Below are 12,577 nucleotides of genomic sequence, written 5' to 3' on the forward strand. Positions count from 1 at the left end.
CGGAAGAAGCTAATTTAGAGTCATTATCCGAGGCTAAGTAATATAAACTCACCATTATTTGTAAATCATGAAATACATTGGATCGTTACTAGAGAGTAGTTTCCCTTGTATGCATGCTTGTGGCCATTGATCATTTTACTTGCTTTCTAGGTTAGTTTACATTTTTGCATTAGTTATAATTCTCTTCTCAAAACCAAAACATTATCCATCGTTTGGCTTTAGCTATTATTGGTGAAAATTCCTACTTTTCCTAATCGCCTACATATTGTTCTCTGTGGGATTCGACCCCGACTCATAGTTGGGTAAATTATATTTGCATACGACCGTGCCCATTCTAATTAATAGGGTGGATTTGGACGTTATCAAAGAACTCTCTAGAACACTCTCTAAACTTATTCTACAAGAATTCAAGAGAAGTTAAGGATCAACTTCATCAAACCAAGAAAATTAAGTGCAAGTAGCTCTCTAGGGTTCATCCAACACAAGAAATCCCTTTGGAAGTGGAACTAGGGTTTTGCTCAAGTGAAGTGTTTCCACCTAAAGCTCATTCCCACACTATCCAAGGTAAGTTTTATGATCAATTCATGTCATTTAAAGTATTTAGAGGTTGAAAGACTTGGATTATGGAAGGGAAGAGGAAATGGGTTACAAATATAAGATTAGTGACAAAGTTGAGTAGTAGCTTAATATGAATCATGATTCTTGATACGTTGTGATTATAATTACGTTATAAATGATATTAAGAGCATGGGAGGAAAATTATATAAGAATGAATGTAATATTGCACTACGGTCATGGTTATGGATGGTTTGAAGTGAAATTGGGAGACTTGGATGATGCAAGGTGAATGAAGATTGTTGCTTATGATATTATGAATGTTATTATTGATGTTTGGGAGTTGATATATGATATGGATAAAGTTTGATAAACACAGGAGATGCTGCCCAATTTTCTCTAGCTTTAGTCAAGTTTGCTTAAGCTATCGATTATCTAATGTTAGTATGAACTCTCTTGAAGGTAGAAACGTGAATACTGGAGGAGAACGTTCAAGTGATAGAGTAGCTAAACGAAAAGGTATGTAAGGCTAGTACCTTCCTTCTAAGGCATGATTCTTATGGCATGAATCCTCCTATTTTTCCATGACTTTCTTACATTCTAGAAATTATGAGTCTATGATTATAAAAAGCCTCACATGAGATAAAGAAAAGAGATATGTTGCGAGTATGATAATGATAATGATGAGCCCAAGTCTAAAGTTCATGATATGATGTTTCTACAAAGCTAATGACCCTAATTACGATTCTTTGATGTTGCTTATTGTGTTACACTCACCTTACAATGCTAGTTCCTTCAAGGTGAGTTATGATGAATATGATTACTCCATAATGTAATCAGGGGGTCCTCGACCTTACGTCACCCCGATATGGTTATAAATTATCTTTAGGTTCTAATGCATGTTTTATGACAAATATATGAAGATGATAAGTCATAATGAGTATATGATGATACGAATCCACCGAGCCTATAGGGCCGGGCATGACACCGCTAAGACGGGCTGCTTATGATTACACCGAGCTTGTAGGGCCAGGCATGACACCGCTAAGGCGAGCTGCTTATGATTACACCATGCCTAGAGGGCCAGATATGACACCACTAGTGGGCGGCGTATGATGGTTAGCCGGACGCGGGTTAACGATGACGGTATACATGATAGGTTGATATAGGTGATATGTATAACATATGTTCTCTTTAAAGGGTTAAGAAGGTTATATCTTCATCTTATGTTTCATTATTTCTTTATTATGTCGATTTTATTCATGCCTTACATACTCAGTACAATGTTCGTACTGACGTCCTTTCTTTTTGGACGTTGTGTTCATGCCCACAGGTAGACAGGGAGGCGACCCAGACTCATAGGAGCTGATCAGCAGAGTCACGAGAGCACTCCATTATTTCGGAGGTGCTATTTGATTTATTGTTTTGTTTACTTATTTGGGCATGACGGGGTCCTGTCCCGTCCTTATGTCTAGTACTCTAGTAGAGGCTCATAGATACGTACGTGTGGGTAATACGGTCTCGTGATTTCCTCATTGTATGATATATTATTTTTAATAGCCGAAGGTTTTATGTATATAAAAGTAGTTATGTTTTTTCTTAGATGTGATAATGGGTTTCCCTATGATTAGAAGTATGAGAATAATAAATGAATGCAGGATAAGCATGATGAGTAGTAGAATGAGTGGTGCTCGGTAGTTTGCTCCGGATACCCATCATGGCCCCTAGTCGGGTGGTGACAAAAGTGGTACCAGAGTAGTTCCGTCCTAGGGTGTGTCTACGAGCCGTGTCTAGTAGAGTCTTGTTTATGGTGTGTTGCGCGCCACATTTATAAACAAGAGGCTACAGGGCCTTTAGGAAAAATGACCATTCTTATTATTATTAGATCGTGCGATAGAGCCATGTTATAAGATTTACTCCTCTATAATGGTGTGATTGTCATTTCAGAAATGCCGATAAAGAGAAAAGCTACCACCGCCCAGAAGGGCAAGGCTACGTCAGAAAGGCGGATAGAAAGGGAGCCGCCAACTAATGTACAAGAAGGTGAATCTCAAAATGGAGCTCCATCTAATACCTCTACCACTCCGCTTATTTTAGAGGAACAAGAGGGGGCTTCAGCTCCAGCTCCTATGCATACCGTTCCTCCACCGGCCGCTTCGGGTCAACAAATGAACGAAGTTATTCATTTATTGACACAGTTAGTTGCCGCTCAGGCACAGCGGCAGAGTACGGGTCCAAGCGACAAAGCAGCTAGTACTCGAGCCCGGGACTTTATGATTTTAAACCCTCCAAAGTTTTTCGGGTGAAAGCCGGATGAAGACCCGCAAGGTTTTATTGATGAAATGTTGAGAACATTGAAAATTATCCATGCCTCCGACACTGAATCCGTGGAGTTGGCATCTTATAGACTCCGGGATGTAGCGGTCCTATGGTATAATAATTGAATGTCTTCAAGAAAGGAAAAAGCACCTCCCCCAGTTTGGCAAGAATTTTGTAGATGCTTTTATCTGCCACTATTTGCCACCCGAGGTTTGAAGGGCCCGTGCTGATAGGTTTCTAAATTTAAAGCAAGGAAATATGAGTGCCCGGGAGTACAACCTTCACTTTAATTCATTGGCTAGGTATGCTCCTACTATGGTGGCCGATATGGGAAATCAAGTGCATAGATTTGTGAGTGGTTTACGGCCACATTTGTTTAAAGATTGCTTGACAGCTTCATTGCAAGAGGGGATGGATATTTCCGGTATTCAGGGCCATGCCCAGAACATAGAAGAGCAACAGCATATGCAAAGGGGTGAGCGCGATATTGATAGAGGGCAGAGTAAAAGGGCCAGATCTATAGGTGCCGGTAGCGACTATAGAAGGGGATCGAGGCAGTCCTATTCTAGATACTCTGGCCAGTCGGGGACTAGTGCACCTCCCCGGTTTGCAGGTAGGAGATTTTACCGCTCCATTCAGTCAGGGCAAGGCCAGAGCTCGAGAGCTTCAGGTTCCCAGTTTGGGGGTGATTATAGCCAGAGGAGACCACCGGTCCCACGATGTAGTTAGTGCAGAAAGTTACATTCGGGGCCACGTCGCCAAGGTACAAATGCTTGTTATGTTTGTGGACAGACTGGGCACATAATACATGATTGTCCCTCGAGGTACGGTAGAGGTGGGGTTCAGCCCATAGGCTCACCGACTGGTTCTTCTTCTGTAAGCCCGATATGGTAGACTCCACAGATTCCAGTAGGTCGAGGTAGAGGCAGAGGGGCAGTATCCAGTTTAGGTGGTACCCAGCCCCGTATCTATGCTTTAGCCGGATAAGAGGATCTTGAGTCCTCCCTGGATGTGGTTACAGGTATATTATCGATATTCTCCCATGAGGTTTATGCATTGATAGATCCGGGTTTCACGTTGTCTTATATTACCCCTTATATTACTAGTCGTATTGGGGTGAAACCCGAGCCAATTAAACCTTTCGAGGTATCTACTCCGGTTGGTGATCCCGTGATAGCTAGACAAGTATATAAGAATTGTGTAATTATAGTATGTGATTGTCAGACTAAAGTTGATTTAGTTGAGCTGAAGATGTTAGATTTTGATGTGATTATGGGTATGGATTGGTTGGCCTCATGTTATGCCAATGTCGATTGCCGAGGGAAAGTAGTTCGATTTCAATTTTCGGGAGAACCCGTACTAGAATGAAAAGGTAATACAGCATCTCCCAAAGGTAGGTTTATTTCTTACCTTAAGGCAAGAAAGATGATAGCTAAAGGCTATATTTATCACCTAGTCCAAGTTCATGACACCGAAGCAAAGCCACTGACTTTTCAGTCCGTCCCGGTAGTGAATGAATTTTCGGATGTATTTCCAGATGAACTCCCAGGAATCCCTCCTGAAAGAGAAATTGATTTCGCTATTGATGTGTTACCGGACACCAAGCCTATTTCTATTCCTCCTTACTGAATGGCGCTTGCAGAATTGAAAGACCTAAAGGCACAACTGGAAGATTTGCTTGAGAAGGGATTCATTAGGCCCAGCTCATCGCCGTGGGGAGCACCCGCCCTACTTGTGAGAAAGAAAGATGGTTCCCTACGGATGTGCATTTATTATAGGCAGTTGAACAAGGTGACGATAAAGAACAAATATCCTCTCCCGAGAATCGATGATTTGTTTGACCAATTACAGGGTGCCAAGTGGTTTTCCAAAATAGACCTGAGATCAGGTTATCATCAGGTGAGAGTTAGGGAAGATGATATTCCCATGACAGCTTTCAGGACGAGATATGGTCATTATGAATTCCGGGTGATGTCATTCGGGTTAACAAATGCTCCGGCAGTTTTTATGAATTTGATGAATAATATATTCAGGCCTCTCTTGGATCTGTTCGTGATCGTGTTCATTGATGATATTCTAGTATACTTTTGGACAGAATCAGAGCATGCAGACCATTTACGTATTGTCCTTGGGATTCTTCGGACTCATGAATTGTATGCAAAATTTTCTAAATGTAAGTTTTGGCTAAATTCTGTGACTTTTCTGGGTCATATTATTTCAGCTGATGGTATTCGGGTGGATACTCAGAAAATTGAAGCTGTGAAGACTTGGCAAAGGCCTGCAACACCTACAGAAGTTGGTAGTTTCTTGGGATTGGCAGGTTACTACCGAAGGTTCGTGGAAGGATTTTCCTCTATTTCAGCCCCATTGACGATGCTAACCTAGAAGTCAGCTAAATTTCATTGGATTGATGCTTGTGAACGTATTTTCCAAGAATTGAAGGATAGGTTAACTTCAGCTCCAGTCCTGACACTTCCAGAAGGACCAGACGGTTATGTTGTGTATTGTGATGCCTCTGGTGTTGGGTTAGGTTGTGTGTTAATGCAGCACGGTAAGGTCATTGCCTATGCTTGAAGGCAGTTGTGAAAACATGAAAATAACTATCCAACTCATGATCTTGAATTGGCTGCGGTTATTCATGCACTAAAGATGTGGAGACATTATTTGTATGGCTTTCATGTTGATATTTATTTGGATCATAAGAGTCTTCAATAAATTTTCAAACAGAAGGAGTTAAATCTTCGGTAGAGGCGGTGGTTAAAGCTATTGAAGGATTATGATGTGAGCATTTTATACCACCCCGGAAAAGCAAATAGTAGCTAATGCACTGAGCCGCAAATCAATAGGTAGTCTATGTGAAATCCCTCCAGGGAAGAAAGAATTAGTCTGTGAGCTACACCGGCTAGCTAGCCTCGGAGTTCGTCTAATTGATTCAGGCAGTGCAGGAATTGATATTAATAATCCAGCCGTTTCATCTTGGGACATGGAGGTAAAAGAGCGTCAATATGAAGATCCTCAGTTGAGTCATTATAGAGATACATTTCATGAGAAAGAGAGGTCTCCATTTGAGACTTCTTTAGATGGAGTTCTTAGATACCGAGGTAGGCTATGTGTTCCGAATGTTGCGGAATTATGTCATCGAATTTTGAAAGAAGCTCATTATTCTCGGTATTCTATTCACCCAGGAGCAACAAAAATGTATCATGATCTCAAGCTAATGTATTGGTGGGATGAAATGAAGAAGGACATAGCGGAATTTGTAGCCCAATGTCCAAATTGCCAACAAGTAAAGATTGAACATCAAAAGCCAGGAGGATTATTACAAGCCATGGAAATCCCTACTTCGAAATGGAAAGTGATTAACATAGACTTCATTGTAGGGTTACCTCGTTCCCGAAGTAAGTACGACTCTGTATGGGTGATCGTGGACAGACTCACGAAAGCAGCTCATTTTCTTCCAGTCAGAACTACATATTCAGCAGAAGATTATGCAAGGTTATATCTTAAGGATATAGTGCGGCTCCATGGTATTCTGATGTCTATTATCACAGATCGAGAAGCACAATTTACAGCGAAATTCGAAAAGTCTTTCCAAGAAGGTTTGGGTACTCAGGTAAAGCTTAGCACAGCGTTCCATCCACAAACTGATGGGCAAGCCGAATGCATTATTCAGACCTTGGAGGATATGTTACAGGCATGTGTGTTAGATTTCGGTGGTAGCTGGGATGAACACTTACCTCTCATTGAGTTTGCATACAATAACAGTTATCACTCCAATATTCAAATGGCACTGTATGAAGCTCTATATGGAAGAAAGTGTAGATCCCCAATTGGGTGGTTTGAAATAGGAGAAGTACAACTAATAGGCCCTGAGTTGATTCAACAAGCAGTGGATAAGGTTAAGGTTATCCGAGATCTGTTATTGACAGCCCCCAAAGTCACCAGAAATCCTATGTGGACAACCGTCGACGAGACTTAGAATTTCAAGTCGATGATTGGGTGTTCTTAAAGGTATCACCGATGAAAGGAGTGATGAGATTTGGTAAGAAAGGGAAATTGAGTCCTCGATACATTGGACCTTATAAGATTGTCCGCAAGGTGGGTCAAGTAGCGTATGAATTTGACTTACCCCTAGAACTAGAAGCAGTCCACCCAGTTTTCCATGTCTCAATGCTCCGGAAATGTGTCGGGGATCCTACTAGAATTGTGCTAGTAACGGATGTGCAAGTTACGGAGAAATTAGCTTATGAAGAGGTACCTATTTCCATACTAGATAGGCAAGTTGTTACATCCCGCATTTCCATGCGTTGGAAAGCGTACGAGTTAAATGACACCGGTAATGGAAACGAGGTTATCCCCCCAAGCTTATAGGTGGTTGGAGACATGGTACAGACGTGTTATAAATATTAGAAGCTAAACAAATCGAAGAAAATAAGTTTCGTCGTAGTTATATATGTAAGACCCATAAGTTTGACGAGTTTCGAAACTATTATATATAGTCTTGATATGGTACTTTCTTTTAAGTGAAACCTTTTAGTAAAACAAAAAAAAATATTGAAAATTGAAAAGTATGATTTCGAGTACTTACTATTATTGCTACTACCTTTTGAATATGCTCTAAATTATATACATGATATGAGGAAGTTCATAAATGGAATTTTCCTTATTGTGACGATAGAAATTATTTTCTCATAAGAAAAGAAGATTATCTCTCTACCGTTTTGAGAATTAAGGATACAAAAATTGATACTCTTTATATAGACTGGGAAAATTAAAAGTTAATAAAAAGTATCTATTTTTACATGGATGTTTTAATGAAATATTAGTGTACGTATTAATTTTATATGGTACCATGATTCATTAATATTTTAATAGTAGTACCTGAGCCAAGGCTTATATTCTTTAATTGTTTCATGGTGTATTCACGTGTCATGTCTACATAATTGACATAAATGTAGTATATTAAAGGATTAATGGATAAGTACCAACATATTCTTCCACATCATATTTTATTTTTCATTAGTACTAATAGCAAGTACCTTTGTTTTCTTCTTTCAAGTTCGTTGATAGCAGCAGCAAATATCTTTTGCTTAAATTAATCAATAGTACCAGCAAGTATTTGATTCCTTCCTTCAAATTTTCACAGTAGCAGCAATCGATTTTCCTCCTCTTCAAATTAATGAAGTGCTACAGAAACTTGTTCCTTCTTTAAATTTCAACGTAGTGCGGTAGTAACCTATTAAAGGTTCCTTTTATGAAATTTCCTCAAGTTCTCTCAAATCCATCCAAGATCAAGTATAGCTTTATTCCTTCGTCGATTTCATGATTATAATTTCGATCCCCTCCGAATCTTAGCAATTTCGGGATTACTTTGTGTTGAAGTTGAAGCTTTCTTCTAGGTGAAGTATCCTAAGATTAAGGATTTTCTTGTGTGATTGAGGTAAGATTACATCTTTTCTATATGTTTTTGAGTTAGTTTGGTCATTAGTCAACTTGTTAGACAAAGAAATTGTGGGAGACAAGTTAGGATATATGCTAGAACTCTTGTTAGTTTTGTGGGCTGATTTAAAATATGATCTTGAGTCATTAAGGCCGGATTTTCTAAAATAGCTAGGGGTTGATGTTATAATTGGGGGCTGTTTTGATATGTTATTGTTCTTGTTGAAATAAAAGAATTGAAGATATGGTTGTGTCCATATGTTAATTGTGTTGTTGTAGCCTTGTGGTGTCAATGGAAGAATGCTAGTCCATATTAGCATGAAAGATTGGTTGTTAAGTTGTTATGGGAAGTTTTGTGATTTTATGGTAGATTTATGTAATTATGAAAATGAAGTTGTTAAGGTGTAAATTATGATGATTGTTGATGAACTTGGAAGATGGAAACATGTTATGAAAATGTTTGTTAAAGATTAGAAGTTTTGGAGGAATTATGACTTTGGTGGAAAGTTTGTATATTTGGTATATCTTGTGAATATTTTGTAGAAATGATATGAAATGCTTCCGAATTTTATTGTAATGATCTTGATTAGTAATGAATACGAGAATGTTGATATTGATTTGAGAATATGAAGTGGGAATGAAGTTTATGACATTATGTCGGAAAGAAGGCTAGTTGTGCATTTTGTAGTTGTTGTTGTTGTTGTTAGTGTTGTTGTTGGGTTGTTGATGATTATTTTGGTCGAGTTGAATTCTCGGGGATGCTATATGTATAGGGGAAATGCTGCCCAAATTTCCGTAGAAAAGTGTTGATTTGAGATTTAAGCCTAAAGCCTTATGGTTAACATTTAGTAAATGTGACCATTTTTTGCAGATTTTGGACGAAACGGAAAGTGAACTTGGAAAGGCGTAAAGAGCGTAAAAGGTATGTAAAGCTATCCCGATTCTTCCTTTGGCATGTCCTAGATGTACTATGATCGGATTCACGCCTCGGAAAATATTCTGTCCATCGGAATCCGCATTTGAAATTGTCATATTTTCGTTCAATAGAATTGAACCCTTTAGGTATGTTTTGTTGAAAAATTATGCAAACTTCTCCAAACTGCTTATAAAGTTATGGAATGTCCCTAGGACCTCTGTAGGTGACCCCATAAGCTTAATATACGTAGTTGGAGCCCGCCGCTTTGTTTGTCCCGAGATGGGCCCACTATTTCCGATTTTACCCTTATGGTCAATTGTAACTTGATTACAAGCAATTTTTAAGGAAACGTCTTAACTACTTTTCCAACTACTAATGATACTTATTCTGAATACTATATTGAGTCTCTGTAAAGGTACGATATTTTGTAATACATTTAGTCCCCACTATTTTCGCTTTGCTCCCTTATTGTACTATTGCATTATTTTCGAACAATATAAAAATGAAACGTTTAACTATCCTTTTAACTACTGAAGGAAAATTGTTTTAATGATTCCCTCGGGTATGGTAAACCATTTTGGAATATGAAAACGATCCCAGAAGGATTATTTTTCCGTAACTCATTGTGACATCCGACATACGCTTACTATGATTCTGTCCGATATCCTTATTACGATTTGTCATTTGATATGCGTCATTGAGTCTCTGGAAATACATGAAATTTTTATTGCATTTAGTTTCTCACTACTCTGTTCGTGGATCCCTCAATGTTTCCCACACTGAGCCCGGGCCAGGATATGTTGTCAAGCGTATTCTACTGCATTGTTCGCCGTGCCTCGATGTGAGGGGGCAGGTATAAATGTACATGGGTTTTGGAGTATGCTATGCCATGTACACACATTCTGATATGATATGATCTGATATGGCCATCTGATATGATATGCTATGTTACGGGGTTATCCCCTACTCTGTTCCTTATGTATGGTGGCACCAGCGTCGGGAGGTGGCCACGTTCTGTTTGTCGAGTCCCTTGGCAGGGGCCGGGTATGATATGATATATGTTTCTGTACACACTCCTCATGTTTTGAAAATATGAATTTGACACTTCGGATGTCACACTCACTTCTCTGTAAGTTCTGTTTCGGTTATGATCTTGTTCCGTAATGGGACCAGGTACGACATATGTTTTCAACAAATACTATTTATGCTTTATGATCAACATTTTGCTAATCTGGATATTCTGTCCATTTTCTGTACCTTCTGCTTTGATTATGACTTTGTTTACTACGTTCCGTGCTTTACATACTCAGTACATATTTCGTACTGAACCCCTTTCTTCGGGGGCTGCGTTTTCATGCCGCGCAGGTACTGACGACAGGTTTTGGTGACCCACCCGCCTAGGACATATATTCTGCTATTTGGAGCGCTCTTTGTCCAGAGCCTATATTTTGGTACAGTTTGCTACTATTACATATATGTACATTATTCAGGGGTACGACGGGGCCCTGTCCCGTCCTATGATTCTGTTATGATCTGTAGAGGTCTGTAGAGATACTTGTGTGGGTTCTGTATATGTTTTGATATGATATGATCTGTGACAGCCTCATCGGCTTCCATGTACTATGTCGGTGCATCTATGATAATTATTAATGTCAAATGACTCTCATACTTAAATATATTCTGTTAAAATGCTAGTTTGGGCTATTGGGTGCGTTTGGGTGTCCAGCTCGGACACTAGTCGCGGCCTACGGAGTTGGGTCGTGACAAAAGTGGTATCAGAGCGGTTCGTCCTCGGAGTGTCTACAGACCGTGTCTAGTAGAGTCTTGTTTATCGGTGTGTTGTGCACCACATCTATAAACAGGAGGCTACAGGGCATTTAGGGTGTTACCTTTCTTTGAATCTCAGATCGTGCGATAGAGCCAGCTGTAGGAAATGAATTTCTTTTTTTTTCTAACCCTTGATTTCAGCTGGAGAACGGTATCGACGTAAGACATCGACTGATGATATTGGAAGCTGCACAGGACACAGGTAAGTAATGGTATGAAAGATGTATGCTGGGTAAGGTGTTTGAAATACGATTGAAACATAAAGTTGAAGATTGAAAAGAAAAATAAACAGGAAAGTGTAGCAGGTGCAGTTTGAGTTGGGCATGTGAGGTAAGTTTCGACATTTGTATACTTCTATCTGTAATTGTTAGCCCCGTGTGGCTGTGATGCGATATGATATGATACGTATATACGTATATGTGTTGGCCCTGTGAGGCATGGTTGGTATTTCCTGTGTACAGGTTTTGGGATAGTAAGAAATACAGAGGAACCTCTGCCCAAATTTTTCTAGAAATACGAAAAGGAAAATGAGATATAAATATGGAGGTAATTATGTGAATCAAGTACTAAAAGATTCTGCGCAGTTCGTCGGACTTTAGTTTTCTTTTGCTGGTGGTCGAAAGATGCCTTACAGTAATATTTTATCAGTTTTCATCGACTGATTGGAGATGGAATGTGTGGATTAAAAAAAAAAAAACTTAAACTCGTGGGCTGTCTAGAAATATATATATATACATGAAGGTAAATATTAAGGGTTTACAGGGGGCGACACGGTAGCTATACAGTCAGAAAAGTAAAAGAATTCTCGCTAGATCGAGGCGGGACCCACTACGACAATGTTTTGAAAGTTGGTAAGACCCCGATTTGTCTTAAATTACGTGACAAAGGCCGTGCGGGGCAATTGGTGTAATTATACCGGCCTTAACGTGTCTAAATTGATTAAAGTTGTAAGGTTAAGCGTGCCAGGGCCAGAGCAATTCTGGGATGGGTGACCCCCCCCCCCCCCCCCCCCCCCCGGGAAATGTACAAAAATTCTCGCAACCATAGATATGAGAGACGAATAGGAAATTCGGGATAACCTAAAGGGAATTAGAATATGTGGAATGGTTAGAAACTTTATAGGGGTCACGTGAGCTGAGACGGATTAGATTGGTAAAAAGAAAGAAAAAGCAGCGCAGCTCTGAAATTAGAGTAAATTTGAACAAGTGATTGAAGATGTATTGTAAAAGAAATGGCAATGATATATATACGTATGTGTATGCCCCCCCCCCCCCATTTATGACTATGTTGATCTATTGGTGAACCCTAATAGCCAGCGTTGTAATATATGAAAAACATTAACTGGACAGAATTTACGAGGAAAAAGGGGGAGGTATGGTACCGATGTTACGAAATAAACTGATATTCATTTTGCTACCGGTTGAGATTGGGAGATTCTAATACAACGATGTTTGGAAAGAAAAGAGAATAATTGGGTGGAAGATAAGGAGATCGAAATGTCAAAAAAAAAATAAACCGTAA

General features: G+C 39.4%; 1 long non-coding RNA gene across 1 annotated transcript; it reads left to right on the forward strand.

Moving 5' to 3' along the window:
- Positions 1-7,891: 7,891 nt before the first annotated feature.
- LOC132633861 (uncharacterized) lies at positions 7,892-10,844 on the forward strand. Its single transcript, XR_009579882.1, has 3 exons — positions 7,892-8,314; positions 9,185-9,235; positions 10,595-10,844. It is a non-coding gene; the product is annotated as an uncharacterized LOC132633861 (long non-coding RNA).
- The last annotated feature ends 1,733 nt before the right edge of the window (positions 10,845-12,577 follow it).

Source organism: Lycium barbarum, chromosome 3, assembly GCF_019175385.1.
Source record: "Lycium barbarum isolate Lr01 chromosome 3, ASM1917538v2, whole genome shotgun sequence".
Classification (NCBI taxonomy): domain Eukaryota; kingdom Viridiplantae; phylum Streptophyta; class Magnoliopsida; order Solanales; family Solanaceae; genus Lycium; species Lycium barbarum.